The 13,039-nt window shown below is 43.6% G+C and overlaps 1 protein-coding gene across 1 annotated transcript in view; it reads right to left on the bottom strand.

Moving 5' to 3' along the window:
- The window catches only part of LOC126215136 (aminopeptidase N-like), a 172,133-nt gene that overhangs the window by 158,378 nt on the left and 716 nt on the right, over positions 1-13,039 (bottom strand). The window lies entirely within an intron of this gene.

The raw sequence follows: 13,039 nt of genomic DNA, 5'->3' as shown, positions 1-13,039 counted from the left end.
TGGAGCTGGATGCACTGGACATTCCATTTCGGAAATCTTTAGGGAATCCAGTGTTCAGAGATCCACAGAGAGAGTGTCGAGAATATCACATTTCATGCATTACCTCCCACCATGGAGAACGGAGAGACAGTGGGCCTTCACTTAACGACCGAGAGCAGCGGCATTTGTGTAGAGTTGTCAGTGCTAACAGACAAGCAACCCCGCATGAAATAAGCGCAGAAATCAATGTGGGACGTACGACGAACATATCCGTTAGGACAGTGAAGCGAAATTTGGCGTTACTGGGCTACGGCAGTAGCGACAGACGCTAGTTCCTTTGCTGACAGCACGGGCTCTTGACAATATCGACTGGACCCTGGATGACTGGAAAATGTGGCACGATCAAATGATTCCCGATTTCAGTTCGTAAGAGTTGGTGGTAACGTTCGAGTGTGGTGTAGACTTCACGAAGTTATGGACCCAAGTTGTCAACAAGGGACTATGCAACCTAGTTATGGTTCTATAATGGTATGGGCTGTGTTTATATAGAATGTACTGGATCCTCTGGATTTTTGGCCACTTGAAGACCTTTGGCAGCCATCCATGGATTTCATAAGTGCTTCTGGATAGCATTGAGAGAACTGACAGCTTACTATAGGGAAAACCAGTTGAGACCAAATCCAGGAAAAACACAGACTTGCGCTTTCCATCTCAAAAACCGGCAGGCAGCTAGAGCCCTGAAAATCAACTGGGAAGAAACATCACTGGAACACTGCACGTATCCCATATACCTAGGGGTCACCCTTGACCGTACATTAACATATAAGAGGCACTGCCTAAATACCAAGCAAAAAGTGGCAGCCAGGAAAGCTGACAGGCACAACGTGGGGAGCACACGCCAACACTGTGATAACCTTTCCCTTGCATCGTGTTACTCTGCCGGAGAATACGCAAGCCCAGTGCAGTTCATTTCTTGCCTTGCCAAAGCAGTAGATGTCGCTCTTAATGATACTTGTCGTATCATCACCGGGTGCCTGAAGCCTACTCCTCTGGACATACTGCACAGCCTCGGGGGAATTCCACCTCCCGACATCCGCCGAGAGGTTGCAGCAAAAAGTGAGAAGAAAAAATCAGAAACTTCTGAAGCTCACCCCCTATATGGCTGTCACCCAGCAAACCCACGACTAAAATCCAGAAAGAGCTTCTTCAGATCTACCGAGGCTCCAGTTGGGGCGCTACAGCAATACCGAATCGAACTATGGCGTGCAAGACTTACCAGTACTGTGGGATGGATTACAACAAGCGAAAGGCTACCACCCGGCTACACAGAGAATTGGAGTACATGCAGGTCCCTCAACAGACTACGCTCGGGTGTCGCGAAATGTAACAGCAATCTGACTAAATGGGGTTTCCTAGAGGAGCCGCCACTCTGTGAGTGTGGAGCAATGCAGACGACCTTCCAGCTGCTCCAGTGTACCCAGTGTCCAGCAACATGCACATCAGAAGACCTTGCTACATGCAACGCCAAATGCAATAGAGGTCGCTAACTTCTCGGCTGCAAAAGTGTAAATAATTGTCTTGCAATTATATATACACACTACATTTAAATATTATACATTATTCTATACATCGTAAATGCTTCTGACACGAATAAAAAGATGGATTTCATGTTCCCAAACCTCGATGGAATTTGTGGATGACAGTGTGGCGTGTCACAGGGCCAAAATTGTTTGGGACTGGTTTGAAGACATTCTGGACAGCTCGGGTGCATGATTTGGGCAATCGCTCTACATGAACCCTTCGAACGTTTATGGGACATAACCTAGAGGTCAGTTCGTGTACAAAATCCTGCACCGGCAACATTTTCGCAATTATTGACGGATATAGAGCTGGCATGGTTTAGTATTTCTACAGGGGAGTTCCAAAGATTTGTTGAATCCATCACACATCGATTTGCTGCTCTACACTGGTGAAAGAGGATCCGATATGATATTGGGATGTATCCCATGACTTTTGTCACCTCGGTACTTGTCGGAGTTAAGTAATTCGAATATGGACAACATTTAGGTGCTTGTATGCTGCCTGCTTCCGTAACCAGGACAGCCAAAGTGTTTGGTGTTTAAAGAGGCTCTTTACCGAAGATTTATACTGTAGACAGGGAATGCAGAATAACGTTATTCGCTAAGATACAACGCGGATGACAGTTTGTGCTGAAAGATGGTCATTAAAAAGGATTCTTACGAAAGGTAACAGGAAAACGATTGCAGAACAGAATGTCGGACTCGAAAACCCTGTCAGCACCGAAACAACACAAAGGGAGCTCCATAAGAAGGGAACAGCAGGTTGAGCTGCAATTCCGAAATCATTCATCAGTGACGCAAATGCCCATAACAGCAAAATGTGCTGCAAAAGCCACAAAACCTGGGACCATGGAGCAATAGAGAGAAATCATTTGCATGGATGAGTGTTGTTCATACAGTTTGCAAGTTCCAGCCACTTTTACCTCTGGCATACGTCGTCTCGAGACTACGATGCAGACTGTGCTGGTGTAAGCTAGCGCCAGCATAGTATGCGGCGTAGAGGTTGCGAGAAGATCGATAGAATCCAACGACAGACTCGCAGGAAACGCGCCGCCAACGCCCTCTCGGCCGCTAGTATTTAGATCGCTGTTGCAGACTGGAGGGCCAGTCTGTTGCACAGAGCGAGCTTGAGTCTGTCACCAAGGGAGTCACTGAGGCACGAGTCACAGCCCACTCGCAGACAGCACGTAGCCACCAGAATAATTTACGTGGCATACTTTGTACTTCAAACAGCAGTGAGACTAACATGGACTATTGGAGAGAGCTTGTACTGCACAACAACTAGCTAAAGTTAAGTAGATTTCTTATTCTTAAGAATAAAGGACCCAGTTAATATACGAGGTGCGACAATAATGATGTGAAAAAAAATGTTTCTTACCGTTTTAGTCAAGTTTAGTGTTGTCTCCTTCAAAGTAGTTCCCTTCTGATTGCACACACTTTTTCCGGCGCTTCTGCCATTGACGTTAACATTTCTGGAACTCATCTTCTGTAATATCCTCCAAGAGGCTCGTGACAGCGTTTTGGACATCTTGTGTTGTTTGAAAATGGTGTCCCTTGACCGCCATTTTGACTCTTGGAAATAGAAAAAAGTCGCACGGAGCGATATCTAGTGAATAAGGTGGCTGTGGTCGTACTGAAATTTGTTTTGAAGTTAAAAATTTGTGTACTGACAGAGCAGTATGGGACGGTGCATTATCGTGATGCAGAATCCAATTATCAGCAATGTTGGCACGGACACGAAGAACTCTTTTACGAAGTCTTTCTCAAATTTCTTTGTAGTAATATTGGTTAACTGTTTGTCCAGGCGGCACCCACTCTTTATGAACAATTCCGTTTGAACCAAAGAAGCACACAAGCATACATTTGGCTTTTGACTTTGACATGTGTTCTGCCTTCACTAAACATTTTATGCCAAAGAAAAACTTGAGCTTTGACATAACCTCTTCTCCAAAAGCCTTCTGAAGCTTACCGTAAATTGTCGTCGTGTTTTCGCCCAATTTAACACTAAAAGGAAGGGCATGCCTTTGCGCAATATTATATGGTTCCATTTCCGTAACGAGAGACACAAACACGTGTTAACTTATTACAGTACAACTCAAGACTGAGCAGTTGCATCGATGTGCCACTTGGACTAGAAGCAGCTTATAGACCAAGGTCAAAGATATTGTGCCTACGCAAGCCTGCAGGGTTACCACATCTTGCAAAGAAAATCAGTCTCATTACTTTATTGTCACAACTCGTATGTTTGCAGTTTGTGTAACAGGGATACTGGCCACCAGACAAAATGCTCTCCTTGCTTCAGTGATTCGGGCAGACGTATCAAGGTACTGCATGGGCTCCACGGTGAAGCTGCAAGGCCACATTACTGGAGAGGATTGAGTGATCAGATCCATCCCACACTAGAACGTTTGTTCCGCAATGGCGATGCTGCGCTCTGAGAGGACGGGCCCCCTATTCGTGCAGCTCGCATCATCTACGACTGGTATTGCGAGTACCAGGAATGAATTTTCGCATCTCCCATGGCCCTCAGCATAAGTGGTCTACTCTACAGAGAAGAGAGCACGGTCGCTATCTAGCTCCATCATCGTTTTCTAGAATTGACACTATTTTGCAGGGAGAACAAGTTTCCCCTCCAACCATACACGACCTGTATTTATCCATTGCGAGATCACTAGAAGCTGTTTCGAATGCCAAAAGTTTTCCTATACCCTACCTTGACACGGTAACGTGTTTTTGGTGGTTCCATACTCCAGTAGCTTCTGTTAATTGCTGTCTCAGGTATAATCTCGGAATACTTAGACAATATTTTATCTGCTACTGTAACTTTGTTTTCCTTTTCATACGACTATTCAGAAGGAAGAAATACATAAATCTGACGCACTACAATCGATATTAAGTAGATAAAATCAAATTACCAGATTACTTAAGTACCAGCCGACAAGATCTTAATTACAACACAATAGCCTTCTCCATTGGGAAAAGAATTCTTCGATTGCAACACGGAATGCGACAGTGTGTGCAGATAAATATCTCGGACTAAGTTCTCGGCGCGATATGCATCTTACACGCCGCATTCCTGATACGGGCAGCTAAACAACAGATGGGTTGATTGGCGACTCCATGCAGTGTCCTGTGCACCACGACCAGATAATGGATGTACTTAGAAGGAGAGACAGCATTGGTCGTATTTCTTTGTTTTTGTTTTATTAACCGCAAAATCGATTTTCGGTCACTTAGTGACCATCCTCAGTGCTGTAATATACAATTTAAATTGGTGACCGAAAATCGATTTTGCGGTTAATAAAACAAAAACAAAAAAATACGACCAATGCTGTCTCTCCTTCTAAGTATATCAACAGATGGGTGTCACAGGAGACATACGTCATCCCCTCCTTCAGGGACCTTGTGGCACTCGACTCACTCTGTTCGCCTAAGAAATCGAGAGCGGTGCAGACAAAGCCGCCCTAGAAGGCGCCGTGTCCCTCGACTTCTGGAAGACTTTAGACACGATCCAGATGGCACGAAATAATCAGATTTAAAAGTAACACCAAGAATTCACACGGGAGTGTTACTGTTGTTGTGGTCTTGTCCAGAGACTGCTTTGATGCAGCTCTCCATGCTACTCTTTCCTGTGCAAGCTTCTTCATCTCCCAGTACCTACGGCAGCCTACATCCTTCTGAATATGTTTAGTGTATTCATCTCTTGGTCTCCCTCTACAATTTTTATCCTCCACGCTGCCTTCCAATATTAAACTGGTGATCCCTTGATGCCTTAGAATATGCCCTACCAACCGATCCCTTCTTCTTGTCAAGTTATACCACAAATTTCTCTTCTCTCGAATTCTATTCAATACCTCCTCATTAGTTATGTGATCTACCCATCTAATCTTCAGCATTCTTCTGTAGCACCACGTTTCGAGAGCTACTATTCTCTTCTTGTCGAAACGATATATTCCATGTTTCACTTACATACATGGCTACACTCCACACAAACACTTTCAGAAAGGACTTCCTGACACTTAAATCTATACTCGATGTTAACAAATTTCTCTTCTTCAGAAACGATTTCCTTGCCATTGCCAGTCTACATTTTATATCCTGTCTACTTCGACCATCATCAGTTATTTTGCTCCCGAAATAGCAAAACTCCTTTACTACTTTAAGTGTCTCATTTCCTAATTTAATTCCCGCAGTATCACCCGATTTCATTCGACTGCATTCCATTATCCTCGTTTTGCTTTGGTTGATGTTCATCTTACATCTTCCTTTCAAGACACTGTCCATTCCGTTCAACTGCTCTTCCAGGGAATTACAATGCCATCGGCGAACCTCAAAGTTCTTATTTCTACTCCATGGATTTTAATTCCAACTCCGAATTTTTCTTTTGTTTCCTTTACTGCTTGCTCAATATACAGATTGAATAACATCGGGGAGAGGCTACAGCCCTGTCTCACTCCTTTCTCAACCACTGCTTCCCTTTCATGCCCCTCGACTCTCATAACTGCCGTCTGGTTTCTGTACAAATTGTAAATAGCCTTTCGCTCCCTGTATATGACCCCTGCCACCTTCAGAATTTGAGAGAGAGTATTCCAGTCAACATTGTCAAAAGCTTTCTCTAAGACTACAAATGCTAGAAACGTAGGTTTGCCTTTCCTTAATCTATCTTCTAAGATAAGTCGTAGGGTCAGTATTGTCTCACGTGTTCCAACATTTCTACAGAATCCAAACTGATCTTCCCCGAGGTCGGCTTCTACGGATTGTTAATGATCAAAGGAAAACAATAGCGATGGGAGGGAACCAAAGATTTCATCTGTGTCCCAAAAGTGACAGGTTGTCCGACTAGAGGTCATTGAGCAGTTTCAGGTAGGAATTCCAATAGGTCAACGTTCACACTTGTCTCGACTGCTTCGTACAAAAGACGTTGCCACTGGCGTTTGATTTGCAACACAATTACATATACATACACTGACGGAAAAAATCGCAATGCCAAAAAATAATTGATGTTACTTTACTTCACTTTGTGTGTGGCCCGGGCCTGCTCTATGAGCCTCCTCCACTTCTGCCTGTCCAATGCGCTGTTTGTCCAGTTGCTGTTGCTGTTCACCCTAGTTGTGTCCTCCAGAATGTTATCCCGCCACTAATTCTGGGTCTCCCTCTTGTTCCATCTATTGTTATGCTGAATGCCATTCTAGGTAGTCTATTGTCATTCTTGCTATATGGCCTGCCCAATTCAACCTTCTCCTATTGAGCACTTCGACGATGTTACGGTGTTTGTACAGCCCTCTTAATTCTTCGTTTCTTCTTACTCTCCATTCCATGTTATTTTGGTCATATACAGGTCCAAAAATTTTCCTTAGTACTTTTCTTTCGAAAGTTAAGTTTTTCTTCGTCTTTCTTTCTAAATATTAATGTTTCACATCTATATAACATCACAGGTATAAGGGTCGATTGATATAAGCGGATTTTGCAGTTACCGCTAAGTGATCTTTTTCTTAGAATTTTGATGAAAGTGAAAAGCGTCTCGTTTGCTGTTAATAAACGGGCATCAGATAATTGATGTAGAATAATGAAATTACAGCAATACATTTTGTCTAAGTAACATATGTAAGTGATTAAGATTGCAAGGTCACAGGTTAATGTAAGCGCAAGATAAGCCATTGCCATTATGAAATGCTGGTACTTTAATAACCGATCTAAAGAGGGCACGCAAACGAGGATGTATTCTGTTGTACAGCTGCCAGATGTCACTCCGTGGGATGGAGTCCCATGCCTGTTGCACGTGATTTTTGGACAACATGGTTGGGGAGATGAAACAGCGATTAGTATGATTAATGAATTATTCAAAAACTGTCTTAATCGCATTTATTATAATACCGCCATCCGGTTTCAACCCGACGTAGGGGTCATCTTCCATAGTTTCCTGGTGTTATGTAGATAGGACTGACACCACCAGCGGTCGACCAACGTCGGGTTGAAACCGGTTGGCGGTATAATAATAATAATAATAATAATAAATGCGATTAAGACTGTTTTTGAGTAATTGCCTAGGGCACTTGATCTGTCAATACAAGTAGGTTTACGTTGTTTGTGGACGACGCTGGAGCTGTCGTACGATGATTCTAGATTAGGAACAGAACAGATGATCGAGCAGGCCACGGCGACGTGTCCACATCTGTAAAGCGTATTGGTTTTGATCAGCGGAGAGCGGCGATCGTTCTCCTGTTGGAAAACACTCCCTGGAATGCTGTTCATGAGTGGCAGCGTAAGCACCAGACTGACGTACAGCTTTGCAGTCAGGGTGCATGGGATAACCGCCAGAGAAAGCTCCTGCTAACGAAATCGCACCCTAGCATCCTAGCAAGCAGACAGGTTGGTTGCAGGCCCTCAGCTGGCTTTCCCCAAACCGACACACGGCCATCGCTGGCACCGAGGCACGACGAGCTTCCATTAGAAAACACAACAGACGTCCACCCTGCCCTCTAATGAGCTCTCGCTTGACGCCACTGAACTCGCACACGGCGGTGGTCTGGAGTCAGTGGAATGCACGCTACAGGCGTATGGCTTCGAGTTGTCATTTGAAGTACTCGCTTTGTACAGTACTGGCCATTAAAATTGCTACACAAAGAAGAAATGCACATGATAAACGGGTATTCATTGCAAAAATATATTATACTAGAACTGACATTTGATTACATTTTCACGCAATTTGGGTGCATAGATCCTGACAAATCAGTACCACGAACAACCACCTCTGGCCGTAATAACGGCCTTGATACGCCTGGGCAATGAGTCAAACAGAGCTCGGATGCCGTGTACAGGTACAGCTGCCCGTGCAGCTTCAACACGATACCACAGTTCATCAAGAGTAGTGACTGGCGTATTGTGACGAGCCAATTGCTCTGCCACCATTGACCAGACGTTTTCAGTTGGTGAGAGATCTGGAGAATGTGCTGGCCAGGGCAGCAGTCGAACATTTTCTGTGTCCAGATAGGCCCGTACAGGACCTGCAACATGCGGTCGTGCATTATCCTACTGAAATGTAGGGTTTCACAGGCGAATGAACGGTAGAGCCACGGGTCGTAACACATCTGAAATGTAACGTCCACTGTTCAAAGTGCCGTCAATGCGAACAAGAGGTGACCGACACGTGTAATCAATGGTACCCCATACCATCACGCCGCGTGATACGCCAGTATGGCGATGACGAATACACGCTTCCAATGTGCGTTCACCGCGATATCGCCGAACACGGATGCCACAATCATGATGCTGTAAACAGAACCTGGATTCATCCGAATAAATGACGTTTTGCCATTCGTGCACCCAGGTTCGTCGTCGAGTGCACCATCGCAGGCGCTCCTGTCTGTGATGCAGCGTCAAGGGTAACCGCAGCCGTGGTCTCCGAGCTGACAGTCCATGCTGCTGCAAACGTCGTCGAACTGTTCGTGCAGATGGTTGTTGTCTTGCAAACGTCCCCATCCGTTGACTCAGGGATCGAGACGTGGCTGCACGATCCGTTACAACCATGCGGATAAGATGCGTGTCATCTCGGCTGCTAGTGATACGCGGCCGGTGGGATCCAGAACTGCGTTCCGTATTTATTGATAGCTGATCTGTGTTGCTAAATCACTTTTTCAGATCAACGCTCCAATAGCGGATTGTCCATATAGCGGATTCTCTCTGACACCCTCCGCAAAATGATGGAAGGAAAAACATTTATCGCGTGCTACATTTTCGCCATCGACGCAATCAGATATCATCAGCCGTTACATTTTCATGTATTATTTCTTTACCACTCACGCTTCTCGCAATACATTTCATGTACACTATCCACATATATCACTGAACTGACCTACAAAATTATATCATGTTACGGCACATAGCGCAGGAGATATAAAGTCAGAAACAGATGCATGAACAACTAGCGTTTGCTTCAATTTTGTCGAGCAGTAAAACTTCGACATCCGATGTGGTGTAGTAATTTATTAACTCTATACTAATAATTCAATTCAAAACACTCATTTTAGACACTATGTCCGTATAGCGCTGAACCCACCTGCAAAATTATATCATTGTGCGACACACAGTTCAAGAGTTATGACGTCATGAACGTTGAGACGCGGGATCAACTAACTTAAATGGAGCCAAAATAAGCACCTACCGACTCCCACCAAAATTTTACATACAATTTCTTTTTCCAAGCTTTTTCTATCTTACTCGCTTAAATAAAATCTGGCATGCAAGTAGATAAAACGTCAAGCGCCCAAAAAGAATAATTTGAGTTATTGGTAAAATTCCGCTGTAAATGCCAAGGCCAGTAACATATGCTCTAAGACAAGCCCCAGAAGAGCGGTAAACCGTGTTTACAGCAGTCTAAAGACGACACTCGTGTCTAATACCAACATCGATGTTCAAATAATGAGGCACCCGCCAACACTCTGTTAATGTCTTGGCGTGCTCTCGTGTGAATTGCTGACAACTGAAATGGTTCTGTGGTTTGTTTGCAATAATAGGGCATTGTTGAAGTAATTATTACCTGCAAATAATGCACAATATTGCAAAATGGAAAGGAAAACTGCGCCAAAAGTATGGAAGAGTGCTGTAGGTAGAGTTCAAAGTTAAAGGAGGAAAATAGGCAGGGAAGGAAAGGAATATAATAGAAAAGATGTTATTGTGATTTCAATTAAAGTGTCTCCCAAGCACCAGGTAGGCGTTGACTGCCATTTTAACACTTACTATACGGCTTTCAATTAACGTAAGTAATGTCAAACTGTTTTAATGCGCTTAATGTATTATTGAAACGTATTTCGCACCGACAACAATCATCCTTCTGATTACGATGTTGTAGTTAACTTCTTGCATGGAATCATTTACTTTTATAACACTAAAGGGTTACTTTAGGACAGCAGAAGTTTTTGGCGAAAGTACACTCTTTTATGTCTTGCGATCGTCATTTTGCTCATGTTGAGAAACAAGGAGCTATCCGAGTGTGTGAATTTCCGAAAGGTTTACTTCGCCTATGCACACTATAACATCCACAGTGACTGTTACGAAAGAACGAGATTTTCAAAGCCTAAAGTCGTCTGCTGAAATATCATGAACTAGACTAATGGGGATATTTCAAAAGCACAGTGGATCAGACAGGCTGCTGAGCAGCTAGGGGTATTGCAAGTTCGTTCAACTCTGAATGCAACGGAAGAGTTCAAGGAACACTACATCCTGAAGTGGAACGTAAAGCCAATTGACGTTCAACAGGCACAACTGGAAACACTACACAATAAACCTAGGTTGTCTGAAGGAAAGAGAAGGGATTTAGCTAAAATGTTTCCATTGGCAAAAGAGGCAAATTAGTGGTTTTACGTTACGAGAACTTTGTGAAATGAGTGAAAATGAATGTCATGGCATTTATGTCGCTATTTTCTTCAGATTTTGTATAATTTTGTTCTTAAACCTGCTGACCTAGAATAAAAACGCATAAATGAACCGAAACCTGTATAGTTTGTGTGTTCATGTCGCTATACCCGACTTTTACACTGCTTTACACATGTCTCTAAATGAGATTTTTGGCACTCGAGAGAGTCTGTATTTACATGCCGCAAATATTTAACACATCAACTCATTTCTAAAGTAACGAGGCATATGAAGCTGTTTTAGACACGAAACTTCGACTCTTTAAGCAATCAGCGGGTTAGCGATTACAATCTAACCGAGTTAGCTGATACACATCAAATTTGTATGGAGGTACCATGCAGCAACCGAGCATTGAGACGCCTGTATTCCGGGAAGGAAGTTCCCAAACCACGTCCATGTCAGAGACTTTGATGGTTGCCTCACTGAAGCAGGAGCCTCAGACCAAACTGGTGAACCTCGCAGCGCGCTTCCTGTCCAATTTGAGGAAGCTGTGTTGCAGCGAACTGAGGGGAAACCCAACACCGGCTCAAGATCCACAGCTGTGGGACTGAATACCTGCAAGGTCAGTGTGTGGGAAGTCTGGCACAATGCGAGCATGGAGCCATTCAAGTAACAGAAGGTACAACACCCGTCAGCCCGTGGAGTTAAAAGCCACTGGTATATGTTCCAAAATTTAAGCAAACCTGATTTCCAAACGTGTATTATTTCTGTAAACTAACGAAGCTGCCGCTGTACAAGGTTAAGGACACAGTAGTCATGCCCCGGAGCTGTATACCATAAGGCAACTCGTGCGTTCCACCATCAACAGAGATTCGCGATAAATGTGTGCGCTGGTGGGGCCGTATCCTCCTGACGCACTCGGTGAAGGAAATTACGGTGTCCTTATGTGTAAATTACCACCGAAAACGTACGATATCCTCCCACTGGCAGTCGGGTAATGATCTTGCGTCCAGGCTTTCGTTGGTGTTAGACATAACATAGACAGTTACCCAGTTGTCGGATTGAGAGGCCAGAACCGCATCCACCGCTTTCTCTCGACCTGTCTGTAAACAGAGGGCGTTTTCAGCGACATCTGTAAACAGTATTCACTACAAGGCAGGATGAACACTGCCCCTGAACATTACAAATGCCAAAACCTTGAAGGACCCCAGCAGGGAAACTGTTGACCCGTGACACTTGTCACACAAAGTGTTTCTTTCTATCTCCTCTAATAACTCTACATATCGTACATGTAGATTTCTTTTACAACTTGTATGTTGTGTAGGTGCAGTTAGAACGCATAACTCGTTGAAGAGGCGCCTAAGAGATTAAAGAACACGTAGTATTCTCACAGCTCGCTTTACAATCAACACTCACTTCGTCTCCCATACCACCTTAATGAGTGCAAATATAGTAAATGCGGTAATATGTTCACCTGTTTTGCTTCCAAAAGATGAAAATTATGCAAATAGAAGAAGTTGTGGTTCTTAAGAGCTTAAGAAGCTGAATAACATAGTTCGTCCTGTACGGATTACGATCGATACGTACAGGAAAAAATTTAGAGAATTCTATATCACTGGCTGTCGATAACTTGCTACATTATTCGTTGGCGTTATTCTCTTGGCTGTACACTTCCAAAAATATCAAGAATTTATTCTGTTCATCACACAAACCACGTTCTTTATAGCACCTCTGTCATCAGATAAATGTACAATATACTTTATGTACGTTAAGGGAAAGTTCGTTGATATGCAGGGTGCTCCAAAAGCAACTGTACACACTTCGTATGTGTAATGCGTGCGTCAAAATGAGAACAAAACGCCAAATTAAGTTTTGTCTAAAATTATTTATTTCAGAGTTATAGAACACAAACGACACAAAATTGATTCTTTTTCGGAAAGAAACGATGCGAATAGACAAGAAATTCAACAGAGCTACGTACTATACGTGTACTCCAGAACATTTTCAAAGTGATGTCCATGTAGACGAAGACAGTGACGTGCTCGATTTGTTAGCCCTCTATGAATGACTCAGCGTCGATTCATCTCATTCTGCACTGTTACACTGCTATTTTCCTTTCGCTGCTGTAG

The sequence above is a fragment of the Schistocerca nitens genome, chromosome 12, assembly GCF_023898315.1.
Source record: "Schistocerca nitens isolate TAMUIC-IGC-003100 chromosome 12, iqSchNite1.1, whole genome shotgun sequence".
In the NCBI taxonomy this organism is placed as follows: Eukaryota; Metazoa; Arthropoda; class Insecta; order Orthoptera; family Acrididae; genus Schistocerca; species Schistocerca nitens.
Note: the sequence above shows the minus strand (reverse complement) of the source record. Positions and strands in the feature narration are given on the sequence as shown.